The following is a 21,203-nucleotide window of genomic DNA, read 5'->3' as shown; positions in this document are numbered from 1 at the left end:
CCTAGCAAGTAATCTACCTATGGCATTCACTATCATTATCACTCCTCTTAGTGAAGACTCAAACCATCCCATCACACAGCTCAATAAGTCAGCATGGCTAACACATGCCAAAAAACCATTTCTTCTTGACCCTCAAAGCAATCAGCTTATGCTGCTGAAGCAGAAAGCTTGTTTGTCCCCTGCATTGTTGTAATCTAGTGCATACAGCTGCAAATGTTGTCTTTGCTCACAAAGCTTCTTAAATCCTTTTTTAATTCTACTAAACTCTTTGCCTTGATGACTGCCCATGACAATTGGATTCCACAGACAGAAAATATACTGTGTGAAGTAGTACTGAAAACGTATTCTGGGAGGTTTTGCTCTATGAATTGGGGCATAGAGGCTGCAGTTAGCTGACTTCACTAGGCACTTGATGAAGTTTCCTCTTATGTGAAGCTCCCCTTGCCTCCATGATCGGTATTACCCTCCATTACTCTTTGTTCCGCTCAGCTGATTTTCTGGCTCTTTTTAAGGTCCTCTGAGGAAAATCCCGGCCCTCATGAATGTATCTGAGCACCTGTGCAGCCATGCACATAAAAATAGGGAAGGAAGAGCACACACAAAGATTAGGATCTTCCCACATACAGGGCACCACAGGGACTCTCTGGACTCTCCTCCCAGGCTGGAGTCAGTAATTGATTTTAATGGGAGCAGGGCTGAGCTAATGCTGGCACTTTGGAAAATCCCACCCAAGGGATTCGGTGATACTGAAAGTGCTTGAGGCAGGTTAACTGCAGGCATTTCCACTAATGGGGAATGGCGCAGTTGTCTTTATTAATTTCCCTTCTCCAAAGTGCAATTAGCATGTATGTATTTTTATTTCTTTGGGAAAAAAATAACATAAAACGCTTCTATTTCTAGAGATTCTTACTAAAAGGCAAATAAATTAGTGATTTTCTGCAGAAGATCTTTCACACCCCCAAGATCTATTAATACTCTCTAGCTGCCCTTCTTTTTCCTATATCTGACTTGGTATGATTATGAGAGAAAATAACGTCACTGTGGGTCCCAATCACAGTGCTTGCCCTGGCCATTCACAAAGCAAGGTTTTTCATCATCTTCTTGAAGGCAGGAGAAACCAAGACTTTTCAAGTGATCATACCTTTAAAACCAAGAAAAACAATCTCAGTGATGAAGGTGAATTGAAAAATGGCCATTAATATAGGAAAAAAAAAAAGGTGACATGAACTGGAATGAGGTGCCATCAACAGCAAGGTAAACAAATGTAAGCAAATGCTAATGTGGAGGACATCAGCTTCTGGAGAAGTCATTGCAGGGTAAGCCTGGTCTAAAAAAGAGGCCAAAGCTATGGCGACAATTTTGCAAACAACTCTTTAAATAAAGGCAGCCTTTCTTTGAGGTCTTTGAGTGATGTCTCTGAATATCATGAGTTTACTCATTCATAAAAATTATGATGTTCTGGTACGTAATTCACTTAAAATACTAAGTGATTCTTTTCCACACATTAATTCAAACAACACTAGAATTTTAAGCGTCACACAGCACTTCAAAAGCATTAAAAGACACCATTTGCTATAATGCAATGGCAGAGATTTGGTTATGAACATCACAGGGAAATGACAGAAGTCTACCAGTTTTGCAGTCTTGAGAACCATTGCTTTACATAAAAAAATCAAGTGCATAATATGTTTGAAATACTGAGGGAGGTGAGTGGCAGAGTGGAGTTGGAAAAGAAGTTGGATGTGATTCTACTTGCTACTTCTACTTTGCGACTGAAATTTGTCCTGAAAAGTTCTTCTCTTCTTGCAATGACCTTCTTGATACGACCTCACTGAGTCTTTAGATATAAAGGCTGTGCTTGATACCAAACTGGAAGAGCCTCAGGATAATCCAGAGGCCAGCCTTAGGCATTTCTCTGGGTCAGGCTGGAAAGCGCTTCTCTGAAGGTCTTTGGATTTCATGTTATTTATGTTAACATTACAGAGTAAGGCATAAAAGAAGCAACAAGTAGTCCTTTACCTTTCAGGTTGCTTTTAATCTATTTTTACTTCCTCTATGACAACATTTCTCATTTTACACTGAAAATGTTCTTTCATCTCACATCACTTCTGAAGTCTTTTGTTACTGAGTTAGAAAAAGAGAATTTTAATATAAATATTGAAGGTGTTGAAAGGTCCTTCAAGACCAAACACCTTATATGCAGTTAATGCTCATTACAGAATAATTACCTGCTAGATCTGATTTAATAATTCTTAAAGTGTAAGAGATTTTATCAGTGTGCAATAAAACACAGTTATCAGTCACATTGCTGCCTGAGAGAGAACTGAATTTTGGATCTGCTGCTGCTGCACTGTGAAAATCCAAAAGACTACGTTTATTCCCTTTTTTTTTTTTTTTTTACAGAGGGAAATTCAGTCAAACCCATTTATTCACTGGCCATAATTGCAGGAGAAAGCTTTGTGTGTATGTACTGCAGCAGTGTCACACAGTCTCGGGAGCTGCAGGGATAGACACATCTCTGGTATACTCAGCGCTGGCACTGAGTTTGTTTTTCCAGTTACTGTTAACTGTTCTTTCCCAAGTATCTTCAGCCACGTCTTGTCCTCAGATCTCATTCTGGAAAGTGACCTGCTCAAGAGGACTCTTTTTTTCATTTCAGGAGCCAGCTGGCACTAATCAAGTTGCAAGACTAGCTAGAAAGTACAGCTTTCTCCAGAAGTTCTGTGTTATTTAACTGCACCTAATGTTAACAGAGCAGAACTATGTTTTTTCCTGCCATTTTTGTGCATATGTGAAATATTTGACATATATATTGTAAATCATACATTAGGATTTCCTGGAATCTCTGTCTTGACTGCAAAGTGACATTGGCTGGACTTTTCATATTTTTTAAAAGAAGTAGTTTGAACTGGTGCAGTTGTTCTTCCAGTGAGCGACTGAAAATAGTTGTGGGAAGTTTCAGATTCTTTTTTTGAACAGCTGGAGATAACTGGACAGCAGATTTCTGACCAGTAATTTTCAGCATTTTTATCATTGTACTTTGAAAGTTTTACAATTTATTTTAAAACTCCCATTCTGAAGTGAAAAGTGGAAAATAAACATTTTGGCATGTTTAGTGTGGTCTGTATGACGTTACTGGACTTATCAGAAAGAGCTGTCATGATTTTTTGATTAATCTTAGTCAAGAGATAGGAAAAATTAAATGGCACTTCAAAATAACTCTGACAACTTTTATTCAAGATTTGATGAGCAAAAATCCAAGCAATCCTCAATACTAATTCTTTCAAACAAAATTTCCTTCTCGAATCTTAATATGTACTTTTGAGGGAGATGATGTGGGAGCATCCATACAGGAAAATTCAACTGCCTCAGCTATCAGTGTTATTTCTCTTAGTCTTAGACATGTGCAGTGTTATATGCAGATGCACCCATACACATAATGTATGTTTGCATGTAATTTGTTCTCAAGTACTCAGGGATTACCTTTAACTAAATGAAGAGTGGGATTAAGTGAACATATGGTGCTAAGAAAGCTGAAAATAAAATCCCCCTCCATCTTACTCTACCACACTTATATTGCTCATTAGAGGATTATTTCTGAGTCTGTGTGGACAAGCTTTCCGAGGAAGGAACTGACAGGAATAATGTGTCACAGGTTCGTACTGGTTATGAGGGAAATCCTGCAAAATTATGCTGTCTTGGTGAAAGGTACTTTGTCTTCTGTTTGAATCTTCAAACTCATTTTTCATTTGTACTGTACATGTAGAGAAAGAGAGGACCTAGTGGATTCTTTCGAGTGGTTATCATATTGTCTCAGGTATGTTTTCTGTAAATCACACTACAGTTATAGCTGGATGCTGCCTCCTTATTAAATGCCTTTTTATAAATGTGACTGGAAAGCTCATAAACCTACACTAAATTGACAGATTTTAAATCAGAAAAAAATCTATACATTTATTTTTAAAAGTTATTTGTGAAATTAGATTTAAAACCCATGACTTTCCTGATTATTTACCTGACAACTAAGCTTAAAAGAGATACAAAAACCCTTGCAATATCTATTGTATATACCAACCAGTAACAAACTGGATATCACAGTGTGAAAACAGCTTCAAAGGATAGAGCCCATTGTCCCCCAGCAACTCAATGCTTTTGCATTTAGCTAGTGTAGCCAGTGCATGTTTAGCAATCTCAGTGAGTTCTTCCAGTCACTTTCAAACCACCTTAATGGCACTTCTCTTTCTCAAGCTGTACATATACTGGGTTATTCTGCTGTCCTGCTTCTTCTTCCAGATCCTCCCAGAGGTCCGTTTGTGTTAAGCAATTTGCACACTCTTCACATAAGTTTCAAATCCTTTTAAAGCTCATCAAAGTCTAACCATCTCTTCCTCTTCTACTGACCAGTTGCCCTCCTATAACTACCAGCTATCCTCTCCTTTGTGGCCTCAAGTAAACTCCCTGGACATATACACGAAGCCACTGCACGCTCCCTTACAAACCTCTTCCATATGCACTCCATTTTGACATCTGTAAAGTTGATAACACCACCAAAGCAACCAGTAAGAACATAAATGTCTCAAAGTAGCAATCTGGCAACGCTTACAGTTCACAAAATCTATGTGTGCAACTGCCTGTTTTTATTTTTGCTATTCTCGTCCTTCCTTTCCCGTTTCCTCTACAGGATATTCTTCCACTTTTTGTATTGTGTCAAAACTCGTGTCAGCTCTTTAGTAAAACATATGTTCCCTGTCACATATGTGTGAATAAAGAGCACTGAGAGCAGAGGCAGGACCTGGTTTACCACACCCATACTGCTGCCTGTGGTGCCTGGGGCAGGTAGCAAATCCCACGGATCCAGGCTGCTCCAGCTGTATGACAGACTGGCTGCTCTAACAGCTGGTGTGCTCACAGCATCCTCAGTGCCCTTGGACACAGTGGACAGCAGCTCTAGTTAAAGTGGCCAGCCTGGAGACCCTCAGCTATTGAGGTACCTGGACACAGTGACAGTTCCCACACAGGGCTGTGTCAGCAGCTACAGACAAGTAGCCCCATCCATCTTCTTCCACCAGAACAAAATTTCTGCACAGGAGCCCGAGTTCTGCAGCAGTACAAACAATAAATAGTACAAAAGAAGTCTGTTCTTTCAGGGAATTACTCCTGGTGATTTGCAAATGCATGGGAGAACATTCAAAGGGATGGGCTGTGCTCCAGTCTTAGCCAGAAATGGGACTTGGAGTGTCAGGGGAGTGCCAGGCCCTTTGCAGCTGCAGGAGGATGTGGCAGGGCTCACAGTGCACTGGATGTGGCAAGGCTCTTAATGCACTGGCGGCTTCCTGAGAAACTCTCCTCTACCACAGCCAAAAAAAGGTGGTGAGTAGAGTCTGTGCAGCTGCACCAGGCTAGGGATGACTGCAGCTGTGTCTCCTTTAAATAGTTCATGAGTGGTGCTCACTTTAGTTTTTGTTTTACAATCAACCAGAGATCAGCCCCAGCAGCACCCCATATGGTCCTTGTCTTCTGTTTGCTTGGTCATGTTTATTGTACAGGTTTACTTAGGATCCAGCTATGACTGTGTCATGGGTTTGTTGTGTACATTGTCAAAGACAGGACACTGAGCCCAACACCTGTGTTTAAAACATTATGGTTGTGTCTGGAAAGTCAGAAAAACAGGCGTATGATCTGTTCTGAGCTATTCTTACACCTCTGTAAACAATTTTAGCTAGCTAAATAGAAACACTGCCACTAAATACAAGTGTCAAATTGCAACCAGATTCTCAGCATGCCAAGTCCACATCACTGTAGTTCCAGACTTCCCTGAGTAACCTGGTACTGTGCAGTTAAGCAGCTGACAGCTGGACTGCTGTTACCTATTCTTTCATCACCTGATTGCTCCTGTGCAGTTCCACCCTTCAGTATGTGACAGGGGACTCACAAGAACCCTGGGGCATACTGAGGGAAGAAGTATAACTTCTCTTCCACACAAGAATGTACCCAGAGCCTGAATTACTGCTGGTCAGAAAGTTGTGTGCAGAACAGTTTATGTACTGAACGTATCGAAGCTCAGACCTATCCTCTGGAAACAAATGGCCTCCGTCTTTCAAAATAGACAATTCTCCCTCTGCTACATCCTCAGGCCTCCAAAACTTCCCTAACCCCACCTGCTCCCTCCCTATTTTACCCTTGCTCTCTGAAAGGTATGGCTAATTAATTTCATGTTTCTGTTGACTTGTTTTTTGGACATCTTAATCTGCATCAACCACAGTGTGAAGTTTCAGACTATTTGCAACTTCCTATAAATGCTTCCCACTTTAAGATTTCAAGATCCAAACGGTTCCCTAAGTGTTGATATATTTGCTGCCTCCTTTGAACCTAAAGAATCCACAGATGGCAAGGAGATGTATTCAAGCAACACATGCTGCTAATTCTTTCTGAAAGTCTAAGATTAAGTTTAGGTCCACTAAAAGCCTGTGCCATTATATGAGTATCAATCAAAGAAAGGAAATTTTGGCAGCATTTATAGCTCTAATGTATGAGTGTCCAAGGAGGAAAGCATTTTGGTCACTGTATTTAATGCTGAGCTAGTGTAAGCTACATAGGTTAAAGCATATTTGTTTTGCTTTGTATTAGTTGTCCCTCCAGTAGGACTGTGTTTGAACAGTTGGTACATTCAGTCTGGCACTGACATGGCACAGTCTCCAGCTACATGCATTCCTGTTCCTTTCTGATCAAGTGTCATGTAGGATGAGCACAATAAATTTAGACTAGAGAGGAGAAGCAGTCCTCATTTTTAATTTTCTAATGTTATTTAGTTTGTGATACAGTCCAAATGTGGCCGGAACCCAGTGCTTGTATTCAGCTTTGCTATGTATTTAAGTTTGCCTTTCCCACTCAAATGTGTCATCTGCACTAAAGAGAACAGTTTTACAGCACAAATTCCCTTCTGTCTCAGTAGTAATTGTTGTATAAAAATGAGGTCACTCTCTGTAAGGAACTTTTTTCTAAATGTTTATGAAATTATTTCTTCTGCATTTTAAAAATTATTTTAAATGTATGTGGGTTTGTTGTTTGCTTCTTCAAAATCACCCTTAAATGAATACTTAACACAGCATGCAAGATAGGGCTGGAAGGAAGTAAGCCAAGGGTACTTAAGGATTCCACTTCATGGAAGTGACTTTCTACTAAAGCTGAAGCAGAACTGCATGAAGCTAGAAAAGGTCTCAAACCTGGCTGCTTAGAGTTAGGAATCTATGAATCAATGACTAAATGCAATGGCCTGGTTTTCCAAAATGGTTGACAGGCACCCACATTTCTCACTGAAATCAACAGGTATTGCATGCTCTTAACACCCTGGAAAATCAGGCCATTTATATTTAGGAGTTTAAATATGACATTTGGAGCTTAAATTTCATCAACTGGGGTTAAATATTAACTGAGAGTATCTAAAGCCTGTTTTTAAGTAGGATGCCTGATCTAATGATAGAGGTTAGAGTTAACTAAGATAAATGATTCCTGTGCTGACCTCCCACTCCCTCCAAAAACATTACCCATATACTGAGATACCTTCGCTGTAGCCTTGATTGCTGGCAGAGAAACTTGGTTTGAGAACGCTACTTGGGAACCCTTCTGACAATAATGTTCTTCATGCACATCAGCTCTAACAGTCAGCATTTGCATTCAATTTGAAAGCAGTTGTTAACAAATTTTGCTATCTGGTCTATTTGGTTTAAAAGAAAACAAAGCAAAAATACAGAAAAATTAGCTATGCAGTTTTCATCCTGGGCAGAGGTACCATTGTTCTCTGAGAAGAGATGAGTGCCCGGAGCTGCAGTGCCCTGAAGATCTGTTGTCTGGACTTCCAAGCGGGGAAAGGCTGGGGGTGTGTGGGAAAGCACCTCTAACAGCTGCTCATAGGTAGAACTGAACTGGCATAGTCATTCAATCACATTGCCCAAGCCCTTTTCCAGTAAATGCCTAGCCAATAGTAAACACAGGTAGAAGACTTTCCCTATGTTGAATCCATGAAATAGAAACTTTATTTGCTTCTCACTGCTTGGCCTGGGAGGGTAAACAGGTGAGCTAAACAGGAGTCACGACAAAGTATGACAGTATTTCTTAGCAACAGGTATAGCCATTTACTACAGTGACTCGCTCCTCTTGAGAGAACAGAGGGAAAGTACTGGTTCTTATTTATCACTTTTCTCTGAAAAAAATCAAGGATCACTTCCCTTCAGCCCTTGAGATCCTTGCGTCTGCATCTGCACCAGGAAAAATCATTATGCCAGAGGGTGGAACCTGGTTTCATCTTTTTGTTTGTCACATGGTGCATTAAAAGACAGTGCTAGAGGCCACAGCATTACTTTGCCAGTCACCACTTCTCTCACCAGTAGGGAAGAATGATGGGTTATTACTTCAAACATTAATCAGAGCTCACACCCAGCTCTGCTCACAGTGGCCAGCCTTTATGGATGCAGAAACCCAATTTTTGCTTAATAATTTGTCCTGTGTTTAATAAGGTACTGCAGGTACCAGCAAAATCACAGGCAAGTCTCTGCAGTGCTGTGTAGCCAGCTCAGGGCCTAGCAGCAGCCATGGGGATGTGGGCATTGTCATCTGTAAATAGTTGAAAGTTAAAATTGCAGTCACAGCTTTTCTAGAGTCTCAGTAATGCTCTTGCATCTGCACAGCTATATTTAGTATGAAGTTCCAGCATGTAGCCCATTTATTTTGCATGGTAGAAAGAAAAAATCCCTTAGACAAATTCAAGTTCTTTCAAAGAATTCATCTCATTGCAGTCCTTATTTTGAAATGTCCTGGCAAGCATGAGATTCCTACACACAACATTTGCTGTTTCCACTTATTTCTGCCCCAGCCCCAAGATGCGGTGGTCACAGCCCCCTCACCCTGATCTGTCTGTTGGAAGGAAATGCAGGAAAATCCCTACAATGTGTGCTCTATTTGTGTGGTTTGAAAAAGGATTTAAATAACAAGTACTGCAGAGAGATTGCAGGAGTCTGAATACTATTTTTTAAACACCATTTGGATAGTGCCCATGGTAAAGTTCTTTATGATCTAGAGGCCAAGACTTCCCCAGTTGTGTAAACAGGCTCTCTGAAGGCAGCTCTGTGTTAGATGATCACTGTGCTATCCAGAGGTGAGGAAGGCTGGAGTTCATGTATCCTGCAGAGCCCTGACTCCAACTCCAGCTTAGGAAAGGCTCTTGCTGATTTTAATGGGCTTTGGAGCAGATCTTACCTGTGAGCAGTAGTGAATGTCTGTGTGACCCAGATTCAAGAAGGAGGTCTGCTGGGTAAATTTTCCAGGTAAAGACTGCGTTCCAGTGGGGACCATGATGACAGTGCAGGCTCCCTAGAGCAACCTCTGAGCGCTGTGCATGACTGAATCTGCCTCAAGCCATGACCTGCATCTTCAGAAATCTTTCTGACATTGAGTAATTTATCCTTTCAATACAACTGCAAGGAAAATTCTATGACTATGTTATAGGAAAAGAAGTGGCAAGAGAAGCAGGGATGCATCTGTAGGTGCTGAAGAGCTGGAACTCTTGAGGAGTGTGAAAAATCTGAGGGCATACCTTCTCTGTGGAAAAAAACCCCAAACTAAATCAAAGCCAGGCTTTTACTTACTTTTATCCACAAAGAGATTTTGTCTGAAAGCCAGAATTAAAACTCAAAAGTTCCTGGCTTAGACCAAAACCCCACTGTGGGATAGTGTTTCATTATAGAAGTTATTTATCTACCGAAACTATTTAAAGACAGGAAGTGTTATCTGTGGCTAAGATTAATCTTGTCAGTCACATAGCCTGTCTCCTGAATGAGAGATTAATGCAGAGTAGAGCTTCCTGACAGGCAAGAAGCATCTCATGGATTTTGTTAATTTCTGTGGTAAGAAGCAAAGCCAAGTAAATTGCGCCATGTATTGCATGTTGGGACACTGTCAGCCAAAAATATCTCAGCTCAGACTGCTCACTGTGCCAGACCTGATAGACAGAAATGGGCAAAGAAACCTCTATCACACCCCAACATCCAAGACTACTGTGCCAAAAAGGGAGAATGACCAAGATTCTGGACATTCAGCAGAGAGGAGGCAGCTTCCACTTTTCCTGACAAACTTCAATGCTCCCTCAAGAGAAAACAGAGTGCAAGAAAAGCAGGGCACCACGGGGAGACAGAGCAAACAGTGGAATGGCAACATGGAATGGCAGCACCAAAGATGCTGGTGGAAGAGCAAAGAAAAACTGGAAGAAAATGTGGCAGCTTGAATTGGCATTTGCTGCCTTGTGTCCTCAGTCAGCCCCAGGCACCTTGACCACACACACAGAGCAGGCACACAGACAGGGTGCAGTGAGACCCAGCCACAGAACATCCTCTCTGGGCTCTTGTCATGCTGCCAAGTTGCAAATATAGTGCATTGCCCTTTGTGCACATTCACGGGGGAGAGGAACTTGTGACAATGACCCAGGATAAGATTTTACTTGTTTAACTTCAGGGAAGGAGGTCATCACACACATCTTTTGTCTTCCCAGATGAGGCTGCCTTGTCTGCCCTGCTGTTTGTATAGCCGTCTACACAGATGAAATATTTGCGTTTTTTTCCTGGGCCCTGCAGCCAGTGCAGCACTGTTTGAGCTGGTAAAATGCCAGACTCTTACTCAGTTGTAAGACTGAGCTGGTGATCTAGTTGGCTTTGTTATGTTACTGTCAGCCACAGCAGCAAGATAGCAGACATCACCACTGAGATCATCAAAGAGAAAATTCACTCTTAAAAAAAAAAAAGAATAAGCTCGGTCATAAATTACACCACAAATCTATTTCCAGCCAAAAATAATATCTACTATTATCAGAACATGTATGCTAGAAAAAGGTCAGGGCTTGACCTGCTCTTTCTGGATGATATGATGTGCTGTTGTTGGTAATGATATGATTGAAGCCACATGGGATTTCCAGAAAATTATGTGCTAATTATGTGTTAATGTGATCAGTTCATGTGTGCCCAATGACTGGCCTTCCAGTGCTGATGTACAGTTTATTCCCCAGCAGATCAGCTACTTCAGAGATAAATACAGGAAGTTGTTATTTGAAGAAAAAGGAATGTGTGGCGTGACTCTTTTTTTTTTCCACCTTAAAATGGTGATGGGGTTGCTCACTTCAAATGAGAATTATTCCTGTTTTGGTGGGGAAGATGGTTTTTGAAGTGTAAGACAATGGAGCACTGTCTTGTGTGTTACGGTCTGAGAGTAACAGAACAGGATCAACCCAGTGCAAACATCCCCCATTTATCTTAGCAGGATACGTAAAGATTACTTTTAATCCTTTGAGTGCTTTGTACCTTTAAGATGATATTTCCAAAACCATGAAGCACTGACTGGGACATTAAGTATTGATCACTTACAATACAGCTCACACAGTGTTTTTATGGTACACTACTGAATTAACACAGTTTGCATTTTTATTCTGCTCTTCGTTAAAGATCTCAAGTTTCAATGATCCGATGGGCACCTTAGAGCTCTGACACACTTATTGTCCTCAGTTGTCCTTACATACTGTTTGGAAGGGCTGGGCAGTTCCTAACATCCCTTCTAGTCCCTGATGACACGGGCTCAGACATTAGAGCTGCATCAGAGCAGGCAATGAAACCACAGGGTACTCACACCATACACTCTGAATGGCTGCACCATTCAAGTAGAACTGTTATTCCATATTTGTGTTGTGTTTGGAGAGCACATTCAGGATCTAAAGGCACTGTCTGGCAGCTCAGCTTTGCTTCATCCTAATGAAAATAAGGTGCATCATCTATACTACTGTAGACATGACAACTGAAACCATGCCTCAAGACACAGCTGGCCTTCTCTGTGTTATTTTTTCCCTCTGTGCTGCTTTAGTCTTTTCATCCTGCTCCTTATGGGCAGCAGGCTGTGTGTATGTGTTTCTCTGCAGATAGCACTGTTCCCTGCCTTTGAAGCACGCTCATGTTGGAGTTTGCTCTTTTCTTTATTCCCTCCCATGTAACTAGAACAGTGGATGCTTGACAGATAAGGACTGGGAAATTGCTGAATGCATATGTCCATGGAACATAATCAAACAAAATGAAAGCTGGGACTAACCCTTGAAATTTCACTGCAAACATTTTTATGCATGCAAGTGGCTTAGTTGACTTCAGAGGGGCTGCTTGTGTTCATAAAGGCTGTCTGTATGGAAGAGACAGCGAGATGGACACTTGGTTTATTGATATGATAATGTAGCTAGCTTGAGGCTGCTCGGAGATTGTGATAAAGGATGTCTTAGAAAGATAGCAAGTTCATAAAGTGTTTCATTTTAAAGCATGTAGAGAATTATTAGCAGAGCAGCTGCAGCTTTTTTTATCATTTCATAATGCACGTGATGTGGCATTTTGAAATGAAAACCCTCTTTGTGGCTGTCTTTTTGTCATGTACATCATGGCCAAGAGTCCACCTTTTCCAGAGCGTTCTCTGACTGAGTCTGCACAAAGACTCAGACACCTTTGAAGGGTAAGGACCTTTAAAGCACAAAACTGTTTTCCGAGAAGAAAGTTAGGTGAGTTTGCCAGATTGAACTAACCAGCTCTGAGGAAGAAACGGTCTGTGCTTTTGCATCCCTGCAGTGGAAGAACTGAGACATTCCCAGGCGTGGCCCTGGCTAAGCCCAGTGCCCATGTATTTCTGGAATGAATGCCAGCTGCCTCCACATCTTCTCACTCACACATTGAACGCTGTACAGTCAAAGCCACGAGGACTTGCAAAGAGCTCCACAAATGATCTCAGGGGAAAGTAATCTAGAATCCTTTGCTCCTAAAAAAAAGAGACCCCTGAAACTGGATTCACATTACTAGAGGACAAAGTGCCTTTTGACCGAAGTGCCTTTTGAACCTGAAAATTCTTTATGCTTTCACTCCTGCAGGAGCTCTTGGGCATTTCATCTCAGTCATTAATTCTTCCAAGCACCATCACTGTAAATTTAGAACTCATCCTGATTGCTTTAAAAAGATGGGGACATGGAAATACAGAGCTGTAAGATAACATCTAGGTCACAGAAAGGGTAAAGAAATCCTGCACTAGGTTCAGCTGCAAAACCTTCCATCTTCCATGAGAGACATGAAATAGGTTCCAGATCATTCTGAGAACTTGGGAAAAATCACTGAATCATTTCTTGGTTTAGTTTCCACGTCTCTGAATAAGGAAATCTTGTGCAGGGAGAGGCTTAGCTTAGAGATCCATGGAAAGCTCTTTCTACTCCGAAGGAAAATGTGACAAGTATATGACAATGTTGTCACATACACAAAAAAAGCAGTGCTAAGCCCAGCTCCCCTGTAACAGCCTTCTAAACAATCAGCACCTTCCAGTGGATATGCTAAAATCAATGACATCTTCACACATATGGTCCTTTTGAGGCTTAGCCACCAAACATGACCTTGTAAAAACATTACATTCCTATGAGAAACAAGCCTGGACACTGATAAGCACTACTGGAAAATTACACTTGATCAGGCAGACCAAGAAGCATGAGATTGTTAATCTCTTACCCCTTCAAAGATCTGGTCCACTTGGAAATGAAGCCCCATTGTTAAAAGGCAGGGAAACACCTTTTCACTGGATTAACTGCTGGCCACCTAACGTCTTCTGTTCATATGCCAAAACCTGTGCAGGATTGTGCCCTCTCTTCTCCCTCTCAAAACACTGCTGGAGATAAAGCAAGCAACTGTTCCCTGCAAGCTTCTGCTGCCCTCAGGCCATCCTGTCTGAGCCACCTGTGAAACCAGTCATTTTACCTTCTCTTATGTTTCCTGCAGCAGGAGGCAGGTTCATACAGGCTCCCCCGGTTCTGCCCCTGCGTATCTCTCTCTCCCCTTCAACTGCAGTAATACCTTTGCCTGCTATTTTTGTTCGGGTGGGCTACAAATCAGCACAGCCCCTGCCCAGGACTGCAGGGTAGGGGTCCAGGCGGCACTGACACATCAGTCCCTATTCCTGTGCTTGGCTGTGTAGTTCAAGGACACCGTCTGTCCCTTCCCTCACCTCTCCCAGGCTCATTCCAATCCCCACCCACCCGCACCCTAATCTGGTACCTGGCATTTAGATTTGACTGACTTTCGAAGTATAAATGGGTCGGGTTATTTAGCACAGGCTGATGGGTTGCGATTGCAGTTCTTCTCATGCTGAGTCACTCTGGCAGCAGATGTCATCTGCTTCTCGTTTGAGGGAGAGGCACACAGTAAATTAAAAATGCAATGTGCACTGCTAAAATCTTATACAGCTGTGTTCAGTAGGGATGAGTGGGAGTAACAAGACAGTAAAATTACAGGGGGTTCTACTATGAAGGCAGAAAAAATCAAGGGGAAAAGCTTTTGTATAAGCACTTAGTTCAGTTACCCACATGTGCTTCAGTGAACTGGCTAAATATAGAACACCCAAACTATTGGAAAAGCAAAGGAAATGGAGACCCAGGAAAAATAAGCCACTGATGGTGACGCAGGAAATACTTCTGAATTAAACCATTCCGCTGTAGCCTTTGTAATGTTCTCAGAAGACCACAGTTGTAAAAAATGAGTCATTCCTGGGCTTGAGTGCAACACTGGCTTGACATTGTTGACAAGGGATCGCAAGGGATCTTTGTGGCAGTAGGGTAAACTGTGTTTATTTTTACAGACATGTATAAAAATACACATCACTAGAAAATCAAAGCAACAACCACAACAGACCAAAGACTTTCCATAGGAGACAGAGAGCCTAATTCTCTGAGAGCCAATGACCCCAGCTGCTCCCAGAGCTGAGAACGTCACTCGCTGTCAAGACCTGACCCAGAAGAAAGGAAATCAGGGCTGCATTTCATTATTTTGGCACAACAGATTTCAACAGCTGCAACTAGGGTTAACGAACTGCAAGTCAGCTTCCAGAGGCACAAACCACATCAGCCCTCTCTCAGAATCAGGCACATTTGTTTCCCTGAATATTTATCAAAATTATTGCAAAAACAAGCCCCTTTGTATGTGGCTCAAGCTTCTGAAGTGGAAGAGACACCCTGAGTAAGCACAGGTCAAATGGGGTTAAGCTTTCTTTCTTCAAAGAGTTATCTGGAAAGGATTATGAATTCAGCAGCACCACTGGCCATCAAATGTGCTCAGACATCTCAGTTGAACTCATGGTATCTCCTAGAAAAAAGATTGTTTTTTGTTCCTCTAACTGTATTTGATCTTGTATGTGTTTATAGGACGTTCTGATAGTTGACATTGGAAAAAAACCACACTTCTAGACTTGTATTTATTGAAAAAAGGGAAGTTTTGACTGAAACATTTGCCTCTGTTTTTCACAGAAAAGAAATCAATAGTTTTCTACGAGATTGAAATCTCTCTAAGTGCAGCCTGGTTGACTAGCTGGGTTTGCAGTTACAACCCTGTTTCACTCTTCCTATGTTACACTGCAGTTCTCAAAGCAGTTTTTAACCTTAAAGCAATCTTGGTTGTAACTGTAAATCTCCTGCGTTGACCCTTCCCCTTTAAATCACCCTCAGCCCGGTATCTCACTCCACTCCACAGCAACAGGATTTCAGGAGAGGGCAGTTGAGTAATGTTTTGTCTTTTATGGCCTTTAAGACAAGAATTTTAAACGTTTTTATAAGATTAAAGAAAAAGATTTGTAGAGATAAGTAGGGGATTTGGAATACCTAGTTCCAATGAACAAGATTTGAGGCAGTAATTTCCCAGAAGGTGGTTTGGAAATGTCCTCCATGTGACACAGAGTCCCCCAAATCTGGTAGACTCACATGGATGAGGTTTGTACAGCTTTGTACAGCTTCACCTTCCCCAGTCCACCTCTGTGCTGACACAGCCCCTGCAGGAGCCAAGCTCTGAGGGCTTCCACATGTTGTTGGGAGGCAAATTTCACACAATGGAACTGGAAAGCACTTCAGATCATACCAAGAGATCTGGATTATTTTAATTTTGTGGGTTTTTTTCTACTGCGATCTATTAATTAGGACAATTGACTAGACCAGAGGAAAAAAAATCTTAGGAAAATAGACTCATCTTAGTTGGGCAAAGAGCAAATTAGCTCATGGATGACTTCTGTCTTCTTTTCCAATGATCTTTACTCTTTGAAGGCTTGGGAGTCTGTGTCATATTTACCAAAATTAAGCCATTCATTACTGAAATCAAAGTACTTGAAAGTAATTTAAGAAGGTGTGCAACAGTTTTCTTCAAATAATCATGGATTGCAGGGTTCTGCCTGTGAAATTTCTCTGGAGAGACCAGCACAGCCTGCAAACTTGCCCTAAATTTCCAGCATTTTATTCTGCCAAGGGCAGGATACAAGATGGGCCCCAGTGCCCTCCTCCTGCCACAGGGCTATAGTTGCTGTCACCCTCACGGCCTGGGAAGAGCACTGAAACACAGAGTCCTTTGCTCCAAAGTGATCCTAAATCAAACTTTGTACAGCAGACAGGAGGCATTCACATCCAGCATTTTCATTTGAGGCCCATCCTAAGACTTTTCTTTAAAATACAATGCTTGAATTTAGAAATGAACAGCACGTGTTCAAAACGACAGTGCCGGTTTGCAATGCCCTCTCTCCCAGTGAGATGTACTGCATACAGCACTGTTATACAGATGGATTACCACAGAGCTGGGATCACCATAGAGGGTGACACCCTCTCTATCATCAGGGAAGAAGTGCCCAGGAAACAAAACCTTGAGCTCTATTCAGTCCTGGTGTAAGCACTAATATCCTCATTTTCTTTGATTATTTATTTTGCAGCCCAGAGTACAAGCCTAATCACAACTCCCTATCCTCACTCCTTATATAACAACTTTCTCTGCTCCCCCTCTCCTTCTGTAGGCTTTATTTTAACAACATGAAAAAAAGAGAGTGCAAATATTCTTCTAGAAATGCAAGTTGCCTGAGCTCTGCTGCCTGTTAACGGATATGGGTCAGTGAGAGACAGCAATTTGAGGGATCAGGGCAAGGAAAGAGGATCTTAGGGCACATGAGTTCTGTCTGATGGCACTAAGTCTGTCTTTTGGCATAGTAAAATCAACATAAAATGTGTTTGGCACAGTACTTGTTGCGATTTTCTCTCCTCTTTTTGGACTCAGTGCCTCTACACAGCTGACGGTTTTTAAGTAGCCAATGGGTGATTTTTCACATTTTTTTCAGCTCTTGTAGTTATATCATTGAAGCGTTTTCCTTGGATTGGTTTCATGCATATGGACTGTTGACTACCTTCTTGATCTGGTCTCCTGCCAGTGTGAATATTTTTGTCAAGGGAGCTCACTCCCATAGTGGTGCAGGCATTGCAGGTGAGTGCTGGGAGGTGTCTAGTTGTCTTTTGCTAACACTTCTTTCACACTGGAGGTGTCAAAGAAAAGAAATTCAGGTTACTCTGAGAACAGCCTGCACTGTCAGTAGCAAATGTGAGACAAATGCAAGCTCAAATGTCTGCTTTCTTGTCAAAGGGCTTAGTAAGTGCATGGAAATCCAGTCAGTGAGGAGCTGAGAAAGCCCCTGGTGTCAGCAAACTAGGAAAGTTTATGCAATGTGGTTCAATCACTCTTGGTCTCTCATGTTAGAGATACAGCACTTACAGTTTTGCAAGAATCCTAGCAGATTACGTGGTTCTCAAGAAATTAAAACATCCAGTAAATTAGCCCTAACTTCTGCTTTCAGAGACTGCTTTCTTCTCCTCCCTCTTCTCTCCATCTTACAAAACCAACATGGTCAAATTCATGATTTCTAGTTAGAGGCCCTTTTTATATTTAGAGCCATAGGAAGCCATTTAAACCTTCAACACAAGAAAAACTGGCTGACACAGTCATCATGGGTTTATAGGGCAGCACCCGAGCTAGCACACAAAGTATCCAGCATTTCAAATAGCTCGTTCAAGAATCTACATTCTATGTACTACATTCTGGAGGGAGTCAAATCCTGTTTGCCTTTTGGGAGTTGTCACATTGAAGTCAATTGGATTACTCATTTGTTTGAGGCAAGCAGGATTTAACCCTCCAAGAAACAAAATGGATTTGCTAAATGAAAGGGATTAGTTTTTTTCTATGTAATATTGTGATAATAAAAAAACCACAAACAAACAAACAACACAAAAGTCATCTCCTCCCTCTCTTTTTTTTTGGTGCAATATGAAGCAAGAAGCAGAGCAGGACTCTTCTGTGCCCTACCCATCTTAATTTTAGTTGCCAGCTTCTTTGCCTTGCCGTGTTTAAATCAGCATGCCAATGCTAAAGGATGCTTTTGTGGAGTTGCTTTCTCGCTTTGGTGTTTGAGACAGTGAATACTGTGTGGTCTCAGGTCCAGAGCAATTTGCAGTGTATTTAGAGTTGGGCATAGTTTCTGATTTGGCACTGCTAGGGACTGGTGAGCCAGCTGCAGGTATCTGCCATTCTTGGGATGTGCTGATACTGGAAAATAGGCTGCCTATAGTGATGGCTTTCTTGAAAATGAAACGAAGCTTACATTCAAGGTATTAGTCTGAGTGAGCACTGCATCTGGATTCATTCAGCACAGAAGGAAACTCTCTGGGGAAAAAGTAAATAGACAACAGGTCCTGTTGTACTGGAAGTAATTTCATCCTCTGAACTGGCACTTACGATGGTGCTGTCCCATGAATGGACAGCTTCTGCATGGCTGGAGAAATTGCAGCCACACTGCATTGCAACTTTCCTTTTGCCATCCTTCCCAGACACCCAAGAATAAAGTCACTGACTTCTAGATCTCCATGGTCTTCCTAGAGGATGCACATGCTTCCAGGTGCATCCTGTTTCATTCACTCCTGAGCTCTGCTGCAGTGCTGGCAGCCCCTGGTTTGAGAAGCTGGATGCTGATGGGCAGTAGGAGACAGACCCAGTCCTTCCCCTCTCTGCTTTTACAGAAGCAGGGAGTGGCAGCCCTTCCAAGGCAAACCTCGTGGACAGGGTGATGACAGGGTGATACCATACAGGACCACATTCAGGCTGACAGTAACCACCAGATTCAGACAGTTTGCCTCTTAGTCTCTGCATTTATACCCTTATGTGGCTCAGTAATTCCTATTTTTTACTAGAGTTGTGCTCTATCATGAAGTTGCTTCTCTTAGCACTACAATCTGTCCTAGAATCTTGAAACCCTGTGTGTAAACCTGGAGCAGCTTCTGTATCACATATAATGGAAATTCTCTATGGGGTAAGAATAAGTCTTTATAACAATGTCAGGTTTATGCTTCTTCTGAAGACAAGGGGCAATATTCAACTAAGTGAGATGAGAGTCTGTAGAATTACAAGGACCTCTGGAAGATCCCACACAGACACAGAATCTTTCTGTCATTATATGTATTAGGAATTACGAAGAGAGAGGAACATTCTGCAGCCTTTCAGTATGAATGTTTCTGAATTTGATCAATATGAATCTGTTATTGATTGTCCTGCTATCTCTGAATTAGTTTTTATTCCTTTCCCAATTCAGAGAGACCCAATAGAGGACTGGCTTCACAGTGGGGAGTCACTTCAGTCAATGCTAAATGTTTTCGATATTATGACAGTTCAGACCAAGGCCATGATTCAACACAGGCAGAGACAGCATGTATGGGGAAGAGATTTACATGCACATTAGTTCTCTACATAAATCTCTCTCCCTCCTGAAAAACAGCTGTGAGCTCCACAGACTCAGGATAGCTGTAAGACACAGAGGGTGGAAGATTTATTATTCCTTTTAAAACTTTAGCAATGATGTTATTCACCTGTCAAATAACAGACCACTTGGTGGCAAGGATTTCATGTTCAACCAGACTGCTATTTGAAGTAGCCTGAAAAGTTTGCAATCTGCTATGCAAATAAGAGAAGGAGAGAAAAGTTTGCTCAGCAGCAACTGTAGCCCAAGAAGAGCAAAGTAAAATCCATTCCATTCTGGGAAGGAGCTGCCCTCTGAGTCCAGCTACTACAGTCTGCTCTGTTTTCCCCTCCCAAGGGCTTCTGTTTTACCCATGTTGGTACCAAGGAGAAGCAGAAGGCATTAACTGAAAAGCAAGCGAGGTCAAAGATGAGTGTTCTCAATCAGCTGAATGATCAAACTGTGCTGCAAGCTAAATTCAGGTTAGTGTAATAGATTCCTCAGACTACATCACTTTTTTCTGGTTGCTGCTCAGGCAACCAAAGCCTAAGGCCTCTGTTGCTGAGGAACAGACAATGCAGGATTGCTCTGCTGTACTAATTATTTTTCCCCAGCTGCTGCAGAAAACATCTGCCCTGTGATGATAGTCCAGGTTGTCACATCATCAGATGAGGTATCGGGACAGCTTTCTTCCTGTCTCTAAGATGAGAGAGGGGTAAAGAAGTTCAGCCATGAGAGAAGCTCCCATCTTGTAATGACAAGTGTTATAGTGTTGGCCTATGGATTTTCCACCATTAATGAGAGGAGGCAGCAAGAAAGGCTTGTCCTTGCTTCAGAGGAATAAGGAAAGCACTGTGTGTGAGGGAATGCAGCAGCTGGTGGGAAGCAAGAACAGAGGTCCATAAAACATGGGAGATGCTCTGCTCTGCTGGATGCTGTACCCAGTCCTCAGGCCGTCATGCGAGGAGAGAGCTGTGCCCACCCACAGCCAGCACTGAGGGTGCTCCTGGGACAGGCTCTTGCCCAGCTAAGCACTGATCCTCAGGCATTTGCCCCCATGGGGTTTCCTTTCTCTGCTATGTTGCCCTGAGGCACAGAGACACCAGCCACTGTACAGGCAAAGCCCTCTTCAAGACTGGCTTCACTGACATTCTAAGCCACACGTGGGTGATGGTGCCTGGGGACTGCATTAAAACTGTTTACTTTTTCTTCTAATCTATCGGAGGACTTTGCCAAGATGTCTTCGAATGCAGCAGAAATGCCTGTTATTCTTGGACCTTACTGGTGTCCTTAACTCCTGTAAATTACAGGAAGGGTGAGCAACACAGAGTGTGCATTATCTTCTGAAAGAGGCTTTTTATTCTTACAGTGCCAACCTAGGAGTATGAAAAGAGCAAAGCAAGCAGTGACAATTGTTTGAGCTGTTGTGCTCTTCAAGGCTTGAAAAGGGTTGCTCTGAGCCATTGTCAAATAACCCCTGCTTGCAGTGCGGCTGGGTGGCTGTTCCCCAGGACAGGGCTGCCTGGCTGAATCCAGCCCCAAGCCTTTGAGAAGAGGGCTGCTGCAAAGTGTGACACGCGGCTTTT

Source organism: Myiozetetes cayanensis, unplaced genomic scaffold (genome assembly GCF_022539395.1).
Source record: "Myiozetetes cayanensis isolate MyiCay16 unplaced genomic scaffold, myiCay2020 scf9, whole genome shotgun sequence".
NCBI classification, from domain to species: domain Eukaryota; kingdom Metazoa; phylum Chordata; class Aves; order Passeriformes; family Tyrannidae; genus Myiozetetes; species Myiozetetes cayanensis.
This window is presented reverse-complemented; position numbering follows the sequence as displayed.